General features: G+C 35.4%; 1 protein-coding gene across 8 annotated transcripts in view; it reads left to right on the top strand.

Annotated features, from left to right (window-relative positions):
* The window catches only part of NLGN1 (neuroligin 1), a 903463-nt gene that overhangs the window by 276356 nt on the left and 601308 nt on the right, over positions 1 to 25799 (top strand). The gene's annotated exons all lie outside the window — the stretch shown is intronic.

Below are 25799 nucleotides of genomic sequence, written 5' to 3'. Positions count from 1 at the left end.
GGAAGATATGACTCTTCCAAAAGTGGACAGTCTACTATAGCCATAGAGGAGGCCCGAGTATCCCTGGCTGTACTTACCAATGCTACTCTTCTCATATAACTTTAAAAATATGATCAGAAGTAATATGATCATATTGGTTTTGATCATGGGGAAAGTTAAATTATCAGTTTTTGTGCTATCTTTTATTAACTAATGTATAAATACATATTTTAATTACAGTGAGATTTCATAGCTATCCATAGAGAACTCTGGTGAGAGTCAACATGGCACTGTGTGCGAAGCACAGGTCTGGGAGCAGACCAGTGATTTTTTCTTTGTTTTTTGGTGGATATTTTGGGGGTGTGGATTTCCAGGTCTATGTGACCTCAAGCAAGTTATTTTACCTTTCTAAGCCTCAGTTTCTACATCTGGTAAAAAAAGAAAATGCAGATATAAATAGTGCTTACCTCATAAGATCTTTTGTGAGAAATATAAATAATGCATGCAAAGTATCTTGCACACAGTGCTTTCATATAGGTTAGTGATAATAGAGGTGATTATAAATGAATTAGTGACCATTTTTATCTCTTGTCTGATTTTATGGAATTTTTAAATAAGATTGAGAGCAATATGCAAATGTTTATACTGTTTGTTAGGGAGAGGGAGAAAGATTTTCAATCTAATTTTCATGCCTATTCTCTCGTATAGGCTGGACCCTCTCTGTAATTAGAGAGTAAATTACTCACCTTTTATTGTTACATTAATATTTTTCAGATTACTGTGGCCATTTTGTTAATGTGTGTTGCAGTGCATTGAATGGTAACCAGTGGCCTAAAAGCATTAAGATAAGGCTTAAGAAGTGAGAAAAAAATATGCTTTATCTCTAGCTAATTTAAACACTATCTGCTTTTCCATGTTTTAGTGTATCAGTCCATAAATTTTTTGGAGAATCATTGCTTTGTTGCACGAGGTTGTTGATCTGTGGAGCTATGTATTTTTTTGCAACTATTAGACACTCAATAAATGCTACTTGAAGATAATGGTGGTATTTTCTTTTCCCCTCAAGAAATGGAAATTCAGAAAAGAAAAGCATCACATTGCAATAATGAATTATCAAATTGAAGTCTTTTTTTTCTATATACAAGTGAAAATAAAATCAGTGTTCAGGTGTACTTTTCAATACTGATTCTTCCACTGATGAGAAGTAAAAAACCTTTCAAGCTATTCCATTAAATAGATTCTGGTAACCTAACCTATTCCATGCACTTTCTAATGGGAAAACAAAATACTCCCTTTTGATATGTTAAGACTTCACCCACTGATGGCAAAATGCCTTAAAATGGGGTCTTCCCTGGTGGCGCAGTGGTTGAGAGTCCGCCTGCCGATGCAGGGGACACGGGTTTGTGCCCCAGTCCGGGAAGATCCCACATGCCGTGGAGCGGCTGGGCCCGTGAGCCATGGCCGCTGAGCCTGCACGTCCGGAGCCTGTGCTCTTAGTCTACACCTTGTTCTTTACCATGCCCTGTGGGACATACTAAAGAAATATGTCCTCAAAAAGCAATATTTTGCTAGATAAATTTTCTACATTATGAAAAAATATCTGAAATTCTTAACAACAAAAACTAGGACCATTTACCTCTTAATCATGGCAAAACCATTTCTTAGATTACTAATCTGTTTGGTCATGCTCATAAACCATGGTTAAATCATTGCAATAGCCAATCTTAGGGACATCTATTTATTGTCCCTACTTCTCCCAATTTTCCACATTGTGTATTGTGTAAAAAAAGTAAGGCAAATGCCAGTTCTAAATAACAATTTTAGATGAACTAATTATACAGTAAGCTGACAAATATATGCTTTGACTGGTATTGTAGAATTACCTCATTTGTTTTGATAATAGTATGAGTTACTATATCACTTGTCACAGTGTTTCTTATAATTAATTGAAGGGGGTTAATCTAAAATTAATCTAAATTTTCTTCTGTTTGAATTAATATCATTACGTAATTTGTGAAGCACATATGACCTCACTCCTGTAACCTGTAAGATAACTGTTTTTATTTTAGTTGTTATATGCACCCTTCTAGCCTTTCTCCTTGCATTCATAGTTGTAATCAAAATTGATAATAATATGGATACTAAATTACATTTCCCTTTCAAAAACAGGACATGGCCTTAAAATTATGGGATGCCTCATTTAAAAAACACCTTATAAAGCCTTACCTCAAAGACAAATGTTTGTATGACTCTGATTTAAAACTTAATGACAATTGGTGCATTATATAGCTGTGCATACATAGATATTTTCAGCAACTTGATTGTTGATTTTTGTAATGTATCCTATTTTTATTTGGTTTTTATTTCCTTGAATATGCATAAACATTTTTTTTTTACTTAAAGGAAGGAGAGATTTAAAATGTAAGTACCACTTTCATCTTAATTTTATTCTGTATTCTATCCACTTTATCTATTTTTCCATTTCAGAGCCCAAATTTCATGATGATTTACCAAGCATGAATATAAGACAAAGGAATACAAACTAAATGTCACCAATACAGTTAAAAACATACATTTATAAATTTTAGGAAAAATCCAAAATCAGCCTGATATTAAATATGTTAGTCTACTCTTGTGAAGCTCTTTTCTTCTTGGTTTGCTTTGACCTAAATTTCCAGCCTGATATTCTGATTCATATGTGTCATGAGGGCAGCCAGATGGCCTGATTTTTCCAGGCCAAAAGCAAAAACTGTTCTGTTTTCTCACGGATTATTTGAAATAAGTTGCTCTTGCAGTGAATATAAATGTAAGCTTCCTGTGTCAGTGAGCTAAGCAACAGAATGGGCGGTTTAAAGTCACAGGCCTGAGTCCTCGTCTCCAGTACTGTCATCATAACCTCTGTGACCTTGACTTGTTTTTCAGTCTTGAAAATGGGAATTATAATATGATCGAGAGCATTTTATGTCCTAAGGTTTGGAGGAAAGAATAATGTAGAAAGGTATAGGAGTAGCAGCAGGTAATTTTGGGGGGACTGGATAATAGAGACATTGTAAATTGCCTCACAAATAATGAGCTCTCTTCTCCTACCAGTGGGGAGAAAATTACCTACTATTGGAAGGTTAGAGGATGATAAGAAAAGAAAAAGAAAAAAGAATTTTGCCGGTCACAGAGGTACCATTTAGTGCACTGGAGTGCAATTTATTAAGTGGACCTTTGTGGCTAAAAAGAGCTAATTCACCTACCAAACTGAGCAAATTTACATTATTCCCATCCAAAGGATGAGACCCTGCATAGCTAGTTATTCATCTTTTGGGAAATAACTTGGTAAGATATGAGCAATGGAGTAAATCAGCAAAATGAAATGTATTCCGAAATGCTGAAAACCACAGGCTACTGGGAAATATACTAAGATATTATTGTTAGTTGTATATCTACAAAAATTCTTGTAAATGCACTCATGTTAATCACTACTGCAGAAGCGCTCTATTTCCTTATGTCTTTATGTCTTATAATGTTCTGTTTCTCAGAAAAATACAAGATAATTTAAAAATTAATCAAAAGAACCAGATTAGTTCATTTTAATTAAATCTTGTGGAAAACTGCCTTGTTATAGATGTGAATCCTAGTTAATGACTTTCTCAAGGTGAGAAACGATATACCCAAACCTCCATATTACTATAATGTACTTTGTACTCTACAAGTAGAAACAAATAAATTCAACCATCATTAAGACTCTATGAAGGAAGCTGAGCAGTAGTGGTTTATGTTTTCACAGTGAGTTTCTGGTGTTGAATGGAGAATTTCTATCATATTTCCATTGAGTTTTCATAGCATCTGTACATAACAAAATGCCTGTTTTTCCTCTCTGATGCATCATTTTTAGGCAGAAACTTGCGTTTGTGTTTTTGGTGTTTAGCTATTACCTGAATCTAACCCAGTCTCCAAAGATTTCTGCCACATTTATCTTTTGCATGCAAAAGAGTTTTCTATAGAAGCTATGATTGATATATGGCAGGGCAAGCCAATTATCAAGAAGCCAGAATAGAGTGCTAATGTGTGTATTTGGGAGTGGCTAATAGAAATCTTAAAACCTAGACTTCACAAAGGTGTCAGAAAATCCCATTAAAGTTTATCTAAAGATTTTCTGAAGCATATAGTCAGAAAAATGCCACCCCCCGCAAGGATGTCCATGTTCTAATCTGAGTCTATGAATATGTTACGTTATATGGCAAAAGGAACTTTGCAGATGTAACTTATTTATTTTTTATTGAAGTATAGTTGATTTACAGCATTGTGTTAATTACTGCTGTACAGCAAAGTGATTCAGTTATACATCTATACATTCCTTTTTTATATTCTTTTCCATTTTGGTTTATTATAAGATATTGAATATAGTTCTCTGTGCTGTATACAGTAGGACCTTGTTGTTTATTCATTCTATATATAAAAGCTTACATGCAGATATAATTAAGTTAAATACCTTGAGGTGGGGCAATTATGCTGGATTATCTGCGTGGACCCAATGTAATCACAAGTGCCCTTATAAGAGGGAGGCAGGAGAGTTAGGGTTAGAGGAGATGTGAGGAAGTAAATTGAAACCAGAGTGATGCAGACTTGAGCCAGGAAAGAGGGTAGCTGCTAGAAGCTGGAGAGGGTAAGGAAGCAATTCCCCTAGAACCTCCAGAAATAATGCAGCCCTGCTGACACCTTAACTTAGCCTAGTGAATCTGATTTTGGACTTCTGACCTCTGGAACTGTCAGATAATAAATTTCTGGCATTTTAAAATCAGTAAAATTTGTGGAAATTTGTTAACAAGAAACTAATAGACAGTTGTTAATCTGACTTTTCAACTTTAGAATATAGATTGAGGTTTAATTTAGAATAGAGTGATTCAGACACAACCCTGAGCCATACTCTTAGTTCTTTTCAAATAACAGAGCTAGAATATATCTTAGTGATATAAGCCTATTGCACTTGAGTACTTAAAGCCAGAGGAGATAAATGATCTGCTCAAGGTAACACAGCTAGTTACAGTGCAGAGTAACGTTGGGGCTACATAAGACTCTTAGACTACTGATATGTAATTTCTCTTCAGCCGCCTCCGTTTCATGATATGAAAACATTTGCTTACAAAAGGTCAGTGCTTAAGAAGTGTTTTCATATGTTGTGATAAGGAACAGGGGTAAAAGTGAGTGTGACGGTGAGGGCATAGGGCTGTGGAGGGGTCACTTCAGAACAAGAATTTATACATGTCCTACTGAATTCAAGACTAGGCAGACAGTCATGAGCTGATTAGCCATGGCCCCTGCCCTCTTGGTTTCTGTTAGTTAGGAAGGCAGACATAAACAAATATAATTATAATTAATAAATAACTTGCAAGAAGGAAGATTCTTCAAAGAAGCCTTCAATCACAATATGCAAGGAATTTTCCCCATAATCTATATGGTCTTTGAATAAGATGATAACCAAAAAAGAATTTAGTTTCGCCAAGAGACCACCATAATTTTGAGCTGTTGTTCTTGCCCTGTAGAGATTTAATAATCACCTGTTACTTTGGGGAAGGATGGATATATGTGTTTTTCAATATCTTTGGAAACATACTTGTGTATATTTTAGAAGCCCAGGTTTGCTGGTGACACTTCACTGCGTTACCATCAGTTTCTATGGAGACACTAACTATTGTGCAGTTAAGGGGGGGAAAAAAAAGACTCCTCTGCTTCCCTGTGGCTTTAAAACTGTTTTTACTTGTTTTCCTATTCTGCATATTCAGAAATAAAATTAAAATGGTTTTCTTTTCAAATAATGTTATATGAATGCCAATAGGATTCTCTTTTATTTCCCAAAGACTGTAAACATTTACAAATTAAATACAGTCCAACAGAAAATGAGATCTTCTCTGACCATCCCATTCTAATGGCAAAGACAGTGTTTCCTCTGTTTGCTTTATAAATCTAGAATTTTTTGGCATTATATTTCTTAAGTTCCTTTTTAATAACTTATACATTAAACATTACCAATAACTTTACCTTTGATCTTTTGTACAACTGTGGTGTGTAGATAACTTCCATTTACATTAACTGAAGTTACATTTGTATGCTAATAGGAAAGTACCCTTTATACAACCAAATTAGTATAAAGCTATATGAAAGAACAAGTCTTTTCTACTTAGAAGAGGCATGCGATTCTATTTAATAAAGAAATTCACATTAGCGTTTGTTTCCTGGATTCTGGTGGATCCATTCTGTTTTCTTTTGCATCATTTAAAATAAGTTTTTAAAAATATATTTGGTAAACAACAGATAGGATTTCCTGCTCCGAACTCGCTTTTTACACTGGTTTTACTTACTGGGTGGATCTTTTGATTCATTTTAATTCATCCTTAAAATAGGATTCTCTGTCTACTGTTTTTTTTTTTTTAAGTTCTATGAAATGCTGAATTACATACATATCAGTAAATATTATAGTTGGTGAAGGCTTAAAACCTTTCCTAAAAATGGTTGTAAGATATTAAAAAAAAATTACTCCTGAATTCATACATTCAAAAGCACTTTAATATCAAAGTTAAATGTTAAGTGTTAACAGTGAATCCATGGAGATGGTGTCATACTTTGCAGTCTAAGTACTTTTAAGTAGCACAAGGTCTTTCAGCATAATTAGCACAGAATAGTGAACCTTGCCAGAAATATGGGATTCACCATTAACTTTAGAGGCTTCTTTATCTCTCTAAGTCTAATCATGTGTGCAGAAGACTAATTGTTAATAGCATGGTCTTTATTGCTCATAGCTTTCTTTTATTTTAAATGGAATGGTCTGCTTTGTGAGAAATTATTAGGTTTTATAGGCCTACCTGCATAGAACCTTTTGTTGAATGTCTTATGGTTTTGCCAATTCAGATCCTGAGAGCAATTAGAGACTATGGCAGAACTGTTCCTTTAATCACACACATATTTTTTATTGCCTGCTTTTTATTTTTTTACCTGCAGTAGCAGATGCAAAAGCTTCAGTTACTTGCGAGTACACAGAGTAATTGTTAGCCAGTGCAAAAGCTTGGATTGGGAGGCATAAGCTAGGAAGAGGAACATGTTATGTAAGTCTGGCACATGGCAGAATGTGTCCTGATGTCTAGCATTGTCCCCACAATGCTTATGTTCTCAATCATAGAAGAACAAGTCTTTAACCATTCTCTAAAATGACAGGGTGGTTTCATTGTTTAAAATGATGGTCAGAGTTGGTCAGACTGCAGTCTTTTCGGACGTATGGATTTGTTCAACCAAAATCATTTATTTGCTTCCCATAGTCAGTTGGGAATTATTTGTTGTTCAGTGAGGTAAATAATGGGGACACTTTTCAAACGTGCTCATAACAGTGGTCACAATCAACATTTCATTTCTGAGAGTTCAATTTATATGATGAGTCAGAGACTCCCCTGGTGAGATCCGATAGAGGCATTGTCGAAAATGTTGCAAAGTTTGATAGTATTTTGAGAGAAATTCATGTTACGGTAGAAAATTTTGCTGAAACATTTTGGCCACTTGGCCTACTGAGCTTCTCCATGACCCAGAAGGACTCAATGAGATTACTGTTAATAATTTAATGATGATGAAAATCACTGTTGTTTCTATATTAAAATGCCTGTATAAACTGCATATTACTTAGAGTTGTCAAATAGTGATGAAGAGTTGGTATTCACTTTCCAAAATGCTTTCATCAAATGACAGTAAGCTCTGTGTGTGTACTGTTGCATGTGCCTTGAACTTAACAGTGCTGTTCCTTCTCTGTATCTTCAATTTGTTAGCCAGTTACCGGTTGCTCAGGCAACTCTACTTCTGCTACCATATAATCAATAACAGTCAGGGTACTCTCAATCTTGACAACTTTCTTTAGTGGAAAATTACTTTGCATAGGCTTTTTACCATCCCAACTGACAAGCCATCTTCATTCAAATCTACAGTGTCAGGCATTATCAACCCCCAAAAGGTACTGACAGCTTTAGATATATGCATGTACAAATCAATATTATTTTTCAACTAATATCCTTTGGAAACATTTTTGTTTTACTGAAATAATAAAAACTAGATAAATTTGTGACCTAAATCTAGTGGCAGACCTGAAGCTAACTTTGAAGAATGTTATGTGAAGTTGCAGGAGCCACAGTGAAATATACCGGTGGCGAGTGGGATGACCTGTCATTTTTGATATAAAGAAATAGGTCATTGTGAAAATGTTGTCGTAGCAACCAGTGGTACTAAGATGTTTCTTCCTTCCTCCCTTCCTCCCCCTTCCTTCCTTCCTTCCTTCCTTCCTTTCTTCCTTCCTTCCTTTCTTTCTTTCTTTCTTTTTCTTTCTTTCTTTCTTCTCTCTCTCTCTCTTTCTTTGTCTTCCCCCCAAGGTAAAGGAAAAAATAGAAAAACACCTTTACATTACCTGGTAGATTCCATTTTGGGTAATGGATTTCAGACAGGTAAAAATGCATATTGTTGCTTTGAAGCATACCTGAGATCTTTGAAATCCTAAGAGGGGTTTACAGTTGTATAAGTACTTGCCTAATTAAAATATTGATGAAAGATTGAGGGAGTATTTCTTTTTATGGAAAAGATATGAAGAAAATAGAAAATCCAAGAATAACTTTAGCAGGTAGGAAGTTTTATTTGAAATAATCTGACTTCTTTGGTTATAAAAACATGGAATAATTATTCTGTCATCAAGTGGAAAATCTAACCTATCTGTCCTTTTTCTTCTTTGGACATTTTGGCCACAAAAAAACCTTGTTTGTATTTATGAAAATTAGTTGTTGTAGTGCTGTTTTGTGGTCTTCAGATCAAATGTAATTAAGAAAAAAATTTTAAAAGAGGTTGAGATTTTTTGAGTAATTTACCCCTCAAAGGCAGTAAGGTTGGGGAGAATAATGATTTATGAGTTATGACAACTTATAATATTTAAACTTAAAATAATTAAACCTACTCCTTGCAAGTATTCAAACAGTGCTAGTGTTAAGTAGAACTTGAAAGTTCCTTGTAGTTCTACTTTCAGAGATAAATATTGTTTATGATTTGGTATAGACTTTTCCATACTTGTCATACATATGTACATATATTTTATCTACTTAAATGCAGGCATACTGTATTTACTGTTCCATCAGTTGCTCTCTTCACTTAACAATATAATGATGATTTGTTAATACATGTAGATCTACCAGTTTTTAGAAAAAGGTGTTCTATAATTTATTTTTTAAATTCCAAATGATTAAGATTCGGACTGTTCAAATTTTCTCCATTATAAATAATAATACTACCACACTATTCTACTATAATAAATGTGCATATGCATATGTCTTTGAGTACTTGTTCAGGTACATCTTGAGTATCGGTTTCTGGAATTGGATTTGCTGGCTCCAAGGTGTTCAGGCCGTTAATCCTATTTTACACCCCTGCCAGTGATGTATGAAATTCTGGGTTTCCACATCCCTCATTTACATTGTTCTTAACTATCTTTTTTTGTTCTGTGTTGCTATGATAGGTGAAAATATATTCAGTTGGTTTTTGAGTCCGCTGCTCTCTGTTATTAGTAGACTATTGTTTTTTTCAGCCATCAGATCTAGCAGGCATTACCAAACATGTAGACATGGATATCTCCCTATAGATATCTATGATTATAGATCATATAGACATAGATATAGACATAGTTATAGATATAGTTACAAATATAGTTGTAAACACAGATGTAGACATAGATGTAGACTATAGACATAGACAAAGATACACACACACACACACACACACACACACACACACACAAACACACACATTTCTTTTCCCCATCGCTAGCTTCTGCTTACGCTGTTTCATCTATCTAGAAACTTGGATTTCTCCCTATATACCTTGATTCATCCTGGGAAGCTGAGCTCATGTTCTGCTATCCCTCCTGAGTCATAACTCTTTTGATTGCTCTTGTCAGAAATTGTATCTCCCTCCTTAGGACGTCTGTGGTGCCTTGCACTCCTCTGGGACACTTAGACTTATCCTATCTCTTTAATTTGACATAGGCATTTCTCAATTTCAGTATTAGTAGGTACACTCCCTGATTTCAGGAACTATGTCTTACCCATCTTTCATCCTCCACAGATACCTTATGATTTGGCAATATTTATTGATTTGGGGAAGGTAATAAGTCAGTGTTGTGTACTTATGCGTTCCCATCGTTGTCTGCCCCAAAAGCTGTGATGTTTGAGAAATATGGTGTTCTGGAAAAAAAACATAGGATGTGGAGTCAGAGAATTTGCCACTTACATGCTGTGTGATTTGGGGATGTTCCTCATCTTCTGTGCACTTCAGTTTAATTAATCTGTGAAATTAAGATAATAACAATATACTTCACAAAGTAGTAATGAAGAATAAATAATAGTTTGATAAGTGCTTTGTACATTTTTCTATAATCATAAATATTAGGGTTAAGATGTGAATTTTTGTGTCAGTAGAAAGTAAATAAGAAGGCTGAGTCCCCATCTCCCAATGTGTTCCCAATGATGTGAATCTTAAGTAGATAAATAGATAACAAGATTCCAGTTGTAAATATTATGACCATATGCATCCATCAGAAACTGTTTAGTAAAAACTGAAAGAAAAATCGACTCACAAATAGGGTTATACTCTCTTTCCTGTATGATAGAATAGTTAAATTAATGGCTAAATCTAATTAAGAAACTGAAAAATTACAGCATTGCCTGCTGCCAATACAAAACCCAATGGACTGTGAGATAGGTGTATGATAACACTTGAAATTACCTCACATTGTTGAATATTAAGGCAATTTTGCTACCTTCCTTAGAAATAAAACAGCCCTTGCAATTACATTTTGTAATTTATCATTGGTTCAAAAATTAACGACTTTTACTGTAATAAATGGATCATCACAGATGACAAAGCACAGTTTTAATTAACAGTGACAGGTAAAAGTCCTTACAGTCAGATTGAATTTATATTAGCAATTATATAAGAAATTCTATTTTAATTATCACAGTTTTACTATGAGGTTAAGAGTACTAATCATATATAGTCTTAACCCTAACAGTTTGTGGGGCATGAGCAAATATTAAAGAATTGTAAAATAACAAACTGTTAAATATGTTCTTCTTGATAAATACATTTTCATAATGACCTAGAAGCCCAGGTTTGAATTTAGAATTCTCTAACCCTTGGATTTCTATGTCAAACCTTGGCTGAAGAGCAGTTCTCTCATCTGTTGACTGAAGCATCACTTTTCTACCCCCAGCTCAACGCTACACCACAAGGGATCTCATGCTCCGATTCTAATGAATCCTATTTCTAAGTCCCTTGATGCTACTTCCCAGCCCCCAAAGCTCTGTCTTGGCCAACCTTCTGGTGTAGTGATACACATATTCTACCTTTAGGAAGATGGACTAGGAAGGAGTCCTACAAGTTCCTGGATTAACCTTAGGAAGATTGGGCAGGAAATGTCAGAGTTTTACATATCCTGGAGAATGGTCTAGAAAAGGTACCATAACCTGCAGGTGGACACATCCATTTGGCCCTGCATATTCTTTGTCACTTGAGGAGTGCAGAATCACAGGGAGTCATAGACAGGCCTTATAAAGTACGGGGTCCAGGGGCCCACCTCACCTGGGTCTAGGGGTGGTAATGATTGCACATGAAGGACTTGAATATATCTCAGAGTTATCAATAGATAATGCCACAAACATCTCAAAGATAATAATGTCTCATATACTGATTTTAAATTATATATACTTTAAGTAATAAAGAAGGCTTTATATTTAAACCAATGCATTATTTGGTATATTAATTTTGTTTTAAAAACAAGGTTTCTGTTTGAAACAAAATTTCTGTGATTTCTGTTGAGTTGTGGTATGATTTCTTTTTTAACGCATTTGTAGGGCATGTAGTTATTAAGAAATCTATATGTCAAAGACGTATATGTCAAAGTCACAAAGTGTACCAAATAGTTCACATAGACAATGCTACAGCTATAGGTATATGCACAAGTCTGGAGAGTCTAGGTATTTGTCTAACAGGACTAATGACTATCCTGTACACTGTATAGAAGGATATATCTAGAAAAGCATAAGAAACATTAGAAGCATATGCATCAAATTGTTAACAATGGTTTCCTTGGGGGTGGAGTCTGTATTTCTAATGTATTGAAATATTTTATATTTCATATAAAATATTACCTTTGTAATATTTTTAAAACTAAAGCCATTGATAGACTTTAAAGGTATAAATACCTAATGCAGTACTTATATGGTGAAATTTCAATATTTGTCTACCTAACATTACTTTTGCTTTTATGCCATGCCAAACTGGTGATAGACATATCTTTCATTAAATTTGACATTCAGTAGACACAACTAATTATGGATTTTCAAATATTTAATGAATGAATATATATTTAATCTGATACTGTAAGAAAATTTAAATGAACATATGAAAAGATACAGTAGAAAATATTAGCCTTACATAAAATAGAAAAGGAACAACAAGGTACCCTTGTTGACTTCTTTGGAATCCTATAGGTTCTGGAATCTCACTACTGTCATGTTTAACATTTCATTTAATAATACTCTATTTGCTGTATTCCTACTCACACTCACAACAAAAAAAAAATCTCTGCATTGATTTCCCAGGATTCATGCTTTTCTTTCTTACTTGACTGTCTAGCACAGTCTAATTTTTCAGCATTTAAGTACCCAAACCTAGTTTTAAGTGCTATGTTTCTGAATTATTTCCAGTTGTTACCTACTGAAAGCGACTAAAAACAAGTCATATTGCTTAAAGATAATTTAATTTTCTAAAGCTTGGTTTACATAGAATACTAAGTCTATGTCTATGTCTGCAATGACCATTGAATGCCTCACAGTGCATGAGTGCAGTGTCTCTGATAGCGGGGCTTTTGTTAAATTAATGAAAGCTTAATAATTGCATTTTTAATTGTATCCATAAATTTTTTGTTAACTGAGGATCTTTTCACAGTGAAGTCCCTTCATACCTGAGACAGTTTAGAGGTACTACATACTTTTAGAGGCATCTAATTCAGGCTTAGCAAACTCCAAAGCATGTATAACTGATTTACTTGCTGTATACCTGAAACTAACACAACGTTGTAAATCAACTATACTCTAATAAAAATTTAAATAATAAAAAATAAAAATAAATTAATTAAAAAAAAAAAACAGTCAAGTACTATGAGAGAGTAGATCGGGTAGTCTATAAGAAAAGAGGAACTCATGGTTCCTGCGGTGACCTGGGAGTGCATACATCTCCTAAAGGCATCCGTTAGAGCTCTTTTAAAGTGTTGTGCCAGTGAAACTCAACACTCTCATGGGTTCTGAGTTTGAGACTCTAGAACTCAGATTCTCACTTATTATACATATTTAATATTCTGTATTTACCAATGCAGATAAGAAGGTCCATAGATTGCCATATTCTAAATTGAGGAAACAGGAAAAACACAAAATCAAGAGATGCAGACATTTGTGGATGGAATAATAGTATTGATTTTATGATGGATATTTGGTATTATTGAACTCATTTGGGCTATCTGTTAAGATTTAAGTGATTCAGGGTACTATTTCACAGATATCCCAATTTAGATGTTTTCTGGCTTAGAACCAACAATGGGCTTATTAGCTTGTTTCTGGTTACGAGGGAGAAAAATCAGTGTGTAACTTGCTTTTCAAGTCAGGGAGGTAAAAGGCAATCTCTTAAGTCAAAACATGGAGCATAAAGAAAAGAAGTCCCCCAATGAAACAGAAACTGTTAAAGCTACCAGTTACTACATGTCTGTTTTCTTTGCTAACATATGAAGGCAGCAAGCCTCATAATTTTCATATTACTAGGTTCAGGTCAACCAAAGGGTTAAAAAAAAAAAATGGAGGCTGAAGGGACTTGTCCTTTTGCCAGGGGATGTGTCTCCATCATTCTTATCTTTTACCTGCTCTTAGGGGTACCCAGTAAGTATGGTGGCTGCTTATGCTTGTTATGGGAATTGGCTCACCAAGGTGTTGCCAAGTCCCTATGAAATGGGAGCCCAGCTACCTAAGGAGGTAAGGTTAGGGCCTAGAACCTGACTGGCAGTGAGGCTGTCTGGATGCCACCTGACAGATTGATCAACAGCCCTTTACATTTCCCAGAGCAGGGACAATACTTGTTCCAGGTTTGGAGTGGCACAGAGATCACGGCTCACTAAGTGGGTCAGAGAGTGAGCAATAGAAAACTGTGAGGGCACAGAGCAATACAGGTCATTTTACTTTTGAATCTGACATTTGTCAAGAGCCACGGTATATTATTTGGTTCCTGCTTTTAAGCAGCTTTAAAAAGTGAACGGAATGTAGATCAGGAAGTACTGTACATTCTTCTATGGCTGTGCCTAATAATAATTTATAAGGCATGTAGTATATGATAGTGATTTTTTGTTTTTAGTGGATTTCCGTCTGAGGACACTGAAATTTAGAGAGGGTGAGTGGCTTGCCCAGGAACACATAGCTAGTAAGAAGGGGGATTCCTACCCATGTTTGTTGAATTTCAAGCCTAAGCTAGCCACTCTTTATTAGCTATGATTAAGCTAGCTACACTTAAGATTCTGAATCACTAAGCTTGTCTAGTCATTTTAGCATAGCGGCTAAGATTTGGACTCTATACAAGGCTGTCTGGGTTAAGAACCTGGCTCCACCACCTGCTACTTGTGTGACCTCAAGCAAGCTACTTTACTTTGTTGAAGCTCAAGTTTCTTACTATAAAATGAGGATAATAGAATTCAGTTCCTAGGGGTCTCATTGATATTAAATGAATTAATACATGGGAAATGCTTAGACTAAATCCTGCCTAGCCCATAGTGAGTTCTCCATAAATAGCAGCTATTATTGCTATCATTACTATTACTAATTATCAAATACCACCAACCCTACAAGTAAGGACTAAACAAAGCCTTATAAATAAATGAATGACTTTTTTTTTAACTTGAGGTATTAAAAGTCAAATTTTTAAAGTTATGATGAGCAATGTGCTATATGTTAAGTAACAGATTAATTTCAACACTTCAAAATAGACTGACAAGGGTGGAGAGAAATGCAAAACAGCAAGAAAACATGAGAAGGAGAGAGACAGACAGACATGGAGAAAGAGACAGTGAGAGACATATACAGCAGCAGCCAGGATAGAGTCAATGATAATACCAAAGACAAAGAGGCAAATGTTCATTCTAAGAGACTGTTCATCAAGCAATATAACTAGCTTGTGATTTCAAATGAACTATTACTTTAAACAAGATTGCATTTTCATAATTCTAGGCAGGCATCAAAATATCCTCTCTTTGTATTGATTCAGATGGAGGCTTAAATGAGACTTTCCAAAAAATAGCTGTCACAGTATCACTGAGAACTCTGTGATAATGTGGAATCAGAATAAAGAAAAGAGGCTAGGTCCCAAATAAGCAAAACATAAGAAAATGGATACTTTATTAGTGTTCTCTTTACTCAATAAAATATTACCATCTTGGGGTTTAAAATTACAGAGACACATGGCTTCATAACTTAGTTCTCATTTGTTTAAAAATCAACTTTATTTTTTCTTTATCTGTGGGGAGCAAAGTGATAATGAGTTAGTACAGTGTAAGAGTAGAACAGTTAAAGGAAGGAAAAGAATGGCACAAATGTTAGCTTTATATTTTCAAATATGATGCTTAGTACACTGAAAATTGCCCTCCTTTTTGGGAAAAACTGTAAATTATTTCCATTTTCAAAATTATAATAATCCTATAATATATGGCCAGATTGCCTGGCTTTGAATCCCAACTTCACCACTTACTATATGACTGACTTTGGATAATTATTTGACCTTTCTGTACTCTTTGTCTTTAAGATGGGATTAATGGTAGTAGAGGGTTCTTGTGGGAATTAAGTAGGATAAATATACAAAGTGTTTAGAATGCTGCCTTACACCTATTTGTACTCAATAGATGTTAACTATTATTAGCAGTAGATATTATGGATGTGATTATGTTCTTTAGCTTACTTTCCATTAACCAGGCTACATATGCACTCGTTAGATATTATAAAAATGTTTCAGTGATATTTTATGGCTTTATTCCTAAAGAGTTAATGCTTTTTATGTTTTGCTCCCTCCAACCAAGTTAGAGATGGTCCAGGATACAAATATAAAAGAGAAATATGAAGAGACAAATAAACTAAGGAAAAGAGGGATGAATGTTTGAAGGCAAAGAATAATGGGTATATATTTGTAACTCTGTGTTATTAGAAAATAATATCTTTTAAGGATATTAACTTGTTGAGATTCAAATTACAATGTTACATTAGTTGTAATAATCGGTTATAACAGTGTTTTGAAAACATTCAATTTTTTGTGTTATATCATCAGCTCAGCTGAGAATGTCTTGAAAGTGGAAATGCAAGTGTTGATAACTCTAAGGATATAAACTTTCACTCATCCATTTATAGAGTCTTTGTTAAATACTTAAAAAAAAATGGCATTTAAGAAAATGGGTTCTGGGGACTAGAACAAAAAATTTCACAATTTGTATGGAAACACAAAAGACCCCGAATAGCCAAAGCAATCTTGAGAACGAAAAACGGAGCTGGAGGAATCAGGCTCCCTGACTTCCGACTATACTACAGTGCTACAGTAATCAAGATAGTATGGTACTGGCACAAAAACAGAAAGATAGATCAGTGGAACAGGATAGAAAGCCCAGAGATAAACCCATGCACATATGGTCACCTTATCTTTGATAAAGGAGGCAGGAATGTACAGTGGAGAAAGGACAGCCTCTTCAATAAGTGGTGCTGGGAAAACTGGACAGGTACATGTAAAAGTATGAGATTAGATCACTCCCTAACACCATACACAAAAATAAGCTCAAAATGGATTAAAGACCTAAATGTAAGGCCAGAAACTATCAAACTCTTAGAGGAAAACATAGGCAGGACACTCTATGACACATATCACAGCAAGATCCTTTTTGACCCACCTCCTAGAGAAATGGAAATAAAAACAAAAATAAACAAATGGGACCTAATGAAACTTAAAGGCTTTTGCACAGCAAAGGAAACCATAAACAAGACCAAAAGACAGCCCTCAGAATGGGAGAAAATATTTGCAAATGAATCAACTGACAAAGGATTAATCTCTAAAATTTACAGGCAGCTCATGCAGCTCAATAACAAAAAAATAAACAACCCAATCCAAAAATGGGCAGAAGACCTAAATAGACATTTCTCCAAAGAAGATATACAGACTGCCAACAAACACATGAAAGAATGCTCAACATCACTAATCATTAGAGAAATGCAAATCAAAACTACAATGAGATATCATCTCACACCAGTCAGAATGGCCATCATCAAAAAATCTAGAAACAATAAATGCTGGAGAGGGTGTGGAGAAAAGGGAACACTCTTGCACTGTTGGTGGGAATGTAAATTGATCCAGCCACTGTGGAGAACAGTATAGAGGTTCCTTAAAAAACTACAAATAGAACTACCATATAACCCAGCACTCCCACTACTGGGCATATACCCTGAGAAAACCATAATTCAAAAAGAGTCATGTACCAAAATGTTCATTGCAGCTCTATTTACAATAGCCCGGAGATGGAAACAACCTAAGTGTCCATCATCAGATGAATGGATAAAGAAGATGTGGCACATATAAACAATGGAATATTACTCAGCCATAAAAAGAAACAAAATTGAACTATTTGTAATGAGGTGGATAAACCTGGAGTCTGTCATACAGAGTGAAGTAAGTCAGAAAGAGAGAGACAAATACCATATGTTGACACATATATATATGGAATTTAAGAAAAAAAAATGTTATGAAGAGCCTACGGGTAAGACAGGAATAAAGACACAGACCTACTAGAGAATGGACTTGAGGATATGGGGAGGGGGAAGGGTAAGCTGTGACAAAGCGAGAGAGAGGCATGGACATATATATACTACCAAACGTAAGGTAGATAGCTAGTGGGAAGCAGCCGCATAGCACAGGGAGATCAGCTTGGTGCTTTGTGATCGCCTGGTGGGGAGGGATAGGGAGGGTGGGAGGGAGGGAGATGCAAGAGGGAAGAGATATGGGAACATATGTGTATATATAACGGATTCATTTTGTTGAAAAAAAAGAAAAAACATCTTTTCTTTTTAATCATATACTGAATAAAGTAGGACCCTGAAAATGGAAAAATAAAAAAAAGAAAATGGGTTCTGGGGGCAAATGACACAGTGTTCAAAATTCATTTCCATCACTCATAGCTACAACCCTTTTTGACCTCTCCAATTCTTGATTTCCTCATCTGAAAAAAAGGGCAAATGATATGTCTATCACAGAGGTGGTTGTGAGATTTATTGGACTAATGCACATAAAGGGCTTAGAACTATGCTTGATGCCACATTTGCATTCCCTAATTGCAACTTATTATATTAATCCTTGGGTTAGGAGAGACAGTGATCAGAAAGTTGCTGTTCTTTTTTCTTTTTATTGGAGTCTAGTTGATTTACAATGTTGTGTTAGTTTCAGGTGTACAGCATAGTGAATCAGTTATACATGTACATATATCTGCTCTTTTTTAGTCTCTTTTCCCATACAAGCCATTACAGAGTATTGAGTAGAGTTCTCTGTGCTATACAGTCTGTCCTTAATATTTATCTATTTTATGTATAGTAGTGTGCATATGTCAATCCCAGTCTCCCAATTTTTCCCTCGCCCCACCCCTTGTTCTTGGTCTCCAGCAGATTGCAAGTCAATTGGAAGACACTGAAGAGTAAATAGGCTTCTGTAATATGGTATGGTAATTATTCTGCAGCAGATAGAAGTATGTATAGGTTGCTGCTCATAATGAGTAATGAGAACCCAGTCATTTTAGGGAATGAAGGATGCCTTTCTGGAGAATGTGATCTGTGAACTGGATTCTAAGAAAATGAGATTTAACCTGAGAAGAGAGTGGGAAGGGTATCAAAAGCTGAGGGCACTGCACGTGCTCAGGATACTTTGGGAAAATTCAAGTTGTCTAGTATTGCTGGAGAAAAATGTGCGAGTAGGCTGAGGAGAGCGGAACAGTTGGCAGAAGAAGAAAAGTGAGCCGGGATAAGATCAGAAGGGTTTTGTTATAGGTGTCAAGGAGGTTAGACCGCCAGGGATTCCTCAGAATAATCACATGGTGAGAATGAAGCTGTAGGAGACTACTCTTTGCTTCCCTTTGGTACCACATAGAAGATGGAAGGAAGGAGGTTTCTGGCAAGGCAGCCCCTTTGGAGGCACTTCCTAAAATCCAGTCATGAGGTCAGAGTAGCCCCCAAAAGGGCCCAACGGTGGGGAGAGGGGTAAGTGGATGGATTTTACTCAGGTGGAATCAAGGGAACTTGATGTTTCCTCACTTCTTTAAATATGAATACGGACCTTCCCTCAAATGATTATTCCATACCCATTTTCACTTTATTTCCTGAGTATAAATCTGGACCTTGTAATTTGTTTTGCCCAATAAGAACTTATAATATTCATGTTTGATGGCCTCGGTGTAAGCATTGTTCTTGCCCAATTCCACAACTATCATAGACCATCTCTGCTTGAAATTTATTAGGTCCGTGGCTCCAATACCAAGAGAAGAGGAAGCAAAATAAATATGCCACTTCTTTTTTCCTTATTTCATAAGTGACAGACAATTTTCTTGGTGTGATTCATCTCACTTATTAAAGAGCTTTAACATTTGAGGGTCTGATTTTGTGCTATTACAGAATAAAGGTAGCAAAAAAGGGACTATTTCTCTGTGAGAGGAGAAAGGTTTTACATCCTTTTTATTACAAACAAACTTGACTTCAGTTTTCTCCTCATTTTCTATCCATTGGCCAGTATATAGAAGTCTTATTATGCTTCCTGATACTGCGTTGATGAGAAAAATTAAATTACTTAGATAAGTAGCATCCATTGTTTTTATAGTTAGGAAGTTTATTGGTCAAAAATATATAAACTATTCCACACAGTGCATTGGTTGGTAGTTAAATGAAAAAATAAAATCCTTGTTCTGTTCCCACTGTCTTTTATGTCATAACAATAAGAAAACAGGGTTTCAGACATTTTTTTTCTTTATTTAGAGTTAATGAATTTTTTCAACTCTTGCTGAACAAAAAAATTTAAATAAGACAGCAGAGAGTTGTATTTTAAATTATTTGGAGGATTTTTAAAATCCCTAATAAACATGTTTACAATAGCTAGAGATATTCATAAAACAATTCTACCATTAATATAAAAAGCTTTGAGGGTTTTTTTTTTGCGATACGCGGGCCTCTCACTGTTGTGGCCTCTCCCGTTGTGGAGCACAGGCTCCGGACGCGCAGGCTCAGCGGCCATGGCTCACGGGTCCAGCCGCTCCGCGGCATGTGGGATCTTCCCAGACAGGGCACGAACCCGTGTCCCTTGCATTGGCAAGCGGACTCTCAACCACTGAGCCACTAGGGAAGCCCCACTTTGAGTTATTTTACAAAACAAAATTGAGTCTACAACTTTATTGGTTTCCTGTCAAAATTGACTATATAAAAGAGCTGGTTGAGAAAATGAATTTGAAGTTTTAGAAAAGGGATTTAAAGGAATTAATCTTTACAGACATTTTTAACTCCTGAATTTAACTAAAATACCTCATTTACTGGAAAGGTGGGTCACAAATTTTTTAGATATATTCATGTTACCTAAACATGAGTGCTTGTCAGTAGGATAATTTTTTATTTATGTATAATATATACCATATATACATAATGTTTGCACTTCAGGTAAAGTATCATTTATATAATCTATAAGTAAGTGACTCATTTAAACTCCAGTCTCTCTTACAGCAGCCTAAGCACTACTAATATATAGGAAGCAAGAGGCAGCGCGGTCTTTACCTCCAGAGAACCTCAGATCTCACACCTTTGGAGCTCATCAGAGCCCATTCAGATTTATCCCGAGGGGTCACTTGATGCACTGCCTGATTCTCCTTCTTCCTGGGGGCTGAACGCACAGCTTCAGTAAGACACCCATCTCCTGCTGGCTTAAGAACAGTGTTATTTTAATGATGATTATAATGAGCTTTAGTGTTGCTGGGAGCCAAGTGTATCCTTAAGTCCAAGAGAGAACACTGCAATCAGGGTGAAGTATAACGTAGCTTAGATTATTATTTGATAAGTTGGCCTTTTAATTTTTCCCTTCTTCTGTACTCATTTATTGCCTACTGTTCCAAGGTGAATAATTACCGTGTATCTTTATGAAGATATCATAGCAACTGAAACACATTGAAGGCACTGAGGGGAGGGAACTGCCTCAGAACGTCTATCCTGACACATAAATCAGTGAAACTGTGCCTTTGATCCCAGGACCTGAATTCATTTCTAGTATTTGATTGCGCCTGCAGCAACCATTACAAGCTACTTTTTATTAAGTGACTCCGCCTTAGCAGATGGCTTTTAACAACTGCTAAGCCCATCCTTGCACTGCCTTGTCATGAGAAGTTCATTTAAGAAACATCTAATAAAAGAAACTTCAGCTAGACATTCGATATGATGGTGCCGTGGCAATCCTGAGGGTTAGTGGACATTGCGAGTGAACTTTGGTTTTAATAGAATTTGATGTGATCTGGTCTGAAATGGTTCTGTTTATTTTCTCTCCTGCCAGACTTTATGGTTGAGAAATTAGTGGAAAAGAATCAAGTCAAATAGTTTTCATTTTTAAGCTGTTAAAATCTCTTAAGGGAAGTGCATTCACTTGATATTGCTCATTTCCATTTTCACAAAAAAAGGTTTATCCCGCCAGATAAAATTGGGAGTGCATGAGAAGTAGGAAACTAGAGGTCTTGGTCCCAGCTTGCTATGTAATGGCTCCTAACCAGTGGCTCCCAAAGTGTTTAGGGTATGATCCTTAGTAAGCAGCACATTTTCCATACAGTATACACAGTATGTTAAAAATGGAAAAAAAAAGTTTCACAGAATAATACCATTTGTAACAGACAATGGACTCTATTTTCTATTCTATTTCATTAAGAAGAGATGCTGGTCACGAATCACTAAATTGATTTCACTGTCCATGAATGGGTCTCAGTTTGTAAAACACTGCTCTAGACCACAAATTACACAACTCGGAATAGAGGGAGGCATACAATCTATTTCTAAAAATTCCTCCCAACTGTAAAAATCTATGACTCTGACTAGAAAATGCATGTAGATATGATCCTCACGTGGTAGATTCAAATCAATGAATATCCTGACTAGGCCGATAGATGCATCACCTGCCTGTGTGATCCCATCCAGTATGTGGCTCTCTGATGCAAATTGTTTCTAAAATAAGTGGTAAAATGTAAGATTTTTTAAAGAACATTTTTTTAATACTCACCAAAAAATGCTTATAAAAATACCTGAAATTTTACAGTTATTGTACAATATGTGAGTATTACAATTGGTGAACTGAATGTGAAAAACTTTTTTTGAACCACTAATATAAAATAATTTCCTAATTGCTGAGCCACAGTTGAAGGTAATTTATGTAATGAGATCCACCTTTCACACCACTATCATTTTCTCTGTCCCCAAGATAGACCAGGCTGGCATGGAAATTTCATGGGGACTGGGCCATCGTGTCTTTAAGACCCATTGACCATTTTTTTCCCAAAGCAAGGCACTATTCTAGGCCCAGTTCCATGGCACTCACTGGGTATTTATAGAGTCTATGAATGTAAATGAATGGATGAATGGATGGATAAGTAAGTTTGTTTTATTAAGGCTTGTACTAGACAACCCGGAAATAACAAAACTGTCTTATTATATCTGGTTTTACTTTCTTTTAGTCCTTCCTGGACTTAATTCCCTTAGTAAATGTACCCATTCTGATCTCTTGTTTCACCTAAACCTCTTCCTTCTGAGTACCTTCTTGCCTGACGTAGCTCCTGACCATCTTCTTTTTACATTTTCCTCACAAAACTGACCAGCCTATCATCTGGTTCCTCAGATCATTAGTTACACACTAATGCCCATTATTTGGTTCTTCAGGCCATTTAGTTACACACTAATTAATTCATGTAAAGGAATGAAGAAATCTCATTAATTGCTTATAGTATAATTGCTTTCAGAAGAATTTACATCTCTTTTCTGGGAGAAGGCATCCTATTGGATGGTGTTATTAGCACTGTCAGAAAGATATGGGAAAGTTAAAGGAGCATATTTTGTCACTGTCTCACAAATAACCTCATATGGTTGATTTTGAACTTTCCTCAAAATACTGACACTACGCTGGGGACATAGACCTTTCTGTGGTCTAGGAGAGTTTTCTTTTCTTTCTTTATTTATTTATCTATCTATCTATCTATCTATTTATTTAACATCTTTATTGGAGTATAATTGCTTTACAGTGGTAGATTAGTCTCTGGTGTTTAACAAAGTGAATCAGCTATACATATACATATACCCCCATATCTCCTCCCTCTTGCGTCTCCCTCCCACCCTCCCTACAGGAGAATTTTCTCAAACTGTGGTTGTGGATTTTGGGGTGCTTCTAAAAAGGGTCAATCTCTGAGTCATAAATCAGACCTATTAAATCAGAATTTCTGAATATAGTGACCAGAAATCTTTATTTTAAAATAAACTGTCTCAAGTGGTACACATGCATTAAACTGAAGACCCACAGTTTAAATATTTTTTTTGCATGTTGCAAAGTATCGGTGATAATTTGTTTGAAGATAAGTTTCAATGTCCCCCTATTCAAATGATCCAAACATCACTTATATTTCCTCTTGCATTATAAATGGGCTTTGGGACCATGTGACATGAAAGCACAGTTTAGTAGGAATGTACAGTGAATTCTAGACGACTTATCAAGACTTATCAAAAGTCTGCCTCCTTAATAGGCAGAGCTAGTGTTCATTTATCACAGATTATTTACTTAGGAATGACCAAAAATGTTTGAGACAATAGAGGTAGATGATCTTTTAATCCTGTTTCAGCTCCAGGGGAAAAAACCCAAAACTTTCATTATACTACACATTATTTGGAAGTTAAATCCACTAAGGAAAAAACACAACAAAACTAAATGTTTTACTCATATTTCTATGCAAATATATTCTGAATATTTGAGACCTTTAGATTTTCCATCTGAGTTTCTCTACTAGCAAGGGTAACAGAGTTAAATTTATTCTTTAAATGAATATTATTAAATGCCTACCAGCTAGAAGGCATAGTGCTAAGATCTGGAGATGGAGAAAGAAACAAAGACTTCATACTTGTTCTCATGGAGCTTTTGATAATTCTAAGGAGATAATTATTTGTGAAGTTAACTTTTAATGATACCAAAGTACAGTTGCAATGAGAAGTATGTGAGTGGGAGGCCAGGGTATCTGATTCAGCCTTAGGGTTCAAGAAAGGCTGCCTTGAGGAATAATATTTCATCACAGTCCTGAAGAATGAACAAGAGGTAGATGACCAGGCAAAGGGTCAGGTAAAGCATTTCATGCAGAGACAGCATCAGTGAAGAGCCTATCCTTTCATTTGTAAAAGATGTTTTTTTTTTTTTTTGAGTGTTCATATGCAGCACAGCACATATTTTCTAAGTAAACTCTATAGTTTTAGTTGTGCATAATCAATTCTTTACTTTCTACTTCCAAATTTGTCAGTTTGGTCACCAAACTCTAAGGTAAAATACAAATGTATAATAATTTATAATAATAATACTATGTTCAGGGTGCTTGCTGTGTGCTAACTACTGCTCTTAGTATATTTATGAATTATCTTATTTCATCTTTACAACAACCCAATGGGTTTTTCAAAGGCAAAACACACTATATAAATTTTATGTAATTATTTATAGAGATAATTAGAGAAGGCCTTGAGATAGTAGAGAATTTTAAAAGCAAGAAAATATGTTTATTAGTGCTAGAACAATTATAAAATAATTTTGTATCATCTCTGCAGTATAGTAGTCATAAAACTACGGCTTAGTCTTCTCTCTGAATACCCATTTAATCATTTTAATGGAATGGAAAAGTGGCTCCCATTTGGCCAGGATAAGGTACCAGGCAGGCATTGGTCCTGAGTAGGAAGCTGCTATGACTTGATGGACATCATGCCATATATGCTGGGCAAAAAAAGGGCCCCCATGGACCTGAGTTAGATATTTAATTATTAGAGTTTTAGAGTCTTTTGTATTTTTCAGGAGTCTGTTGTAAAACTGTAAATTTCTTAGAATGAAGAAATACCTTAAGCAATGGCACCTCTGAGAGATTAGTAAGATAACAGAATTGATTGAAAAATTGCTCCAAAGTTAGTATCTACAGACTGGGTTGGTATCCTTTGCTGTCTCAGTAATAAACTCTGTGATAGCTTTGTAAAAGCCATTACCCTGTACAAACTTTGCTTTTTTTTATCCTCATAAGCGGTCTTAGACTGTACTCATATATTAAGCCACAGGAGACAATACTAAGGAAAGTTTCATTGTGCAGGCACTGTAGCCACACCAAATCCAGGTTCTGACAACTATACTATCGATGTGACCTTCATAAAGTTACTTAACCTCTCTGTACCTCCCTTTCTTTGTCAGTACAATAAGACTGATAATACTCTCACTATCACTGATAAGCTTAATACCTATCATAAGATTTTTGTAAAGACCCATTCATTCATTCATTTATTTATTCATTCAACACATTTTTAAGAGCACCTACTATGTGCTAGGTACTATGGTACTTTTCAGTGGAGGAAAGAAAGACATTAAATAAAAGAAAAAAATAATAGAGTATGGAGAAAAGTTAATTTGAGAGGAGGAGGACT

This window comes from Lipotes vexillifer, unplaced genomic scaffold (assembly GCF_000442215.2).
Source record: "Lipotes vexillifer unplaced genomic scaffold, Lipotes_vexillifer_v1.1 scaffold37, whole genome shotgun sequence".
In the NCBI taxonomy this organism is placed as follows: domain Eukaryota; kingdom Metazoa; phylum Chordata; class Mammalia; order Artiodactyla; family Lipotidae; genus Lipotes; species Lipotes vexillifer.
Note: the sequence above shows the minus strand (reverse complement) of the source record. Positions and strands in the feature narration are given on the sequence as shown.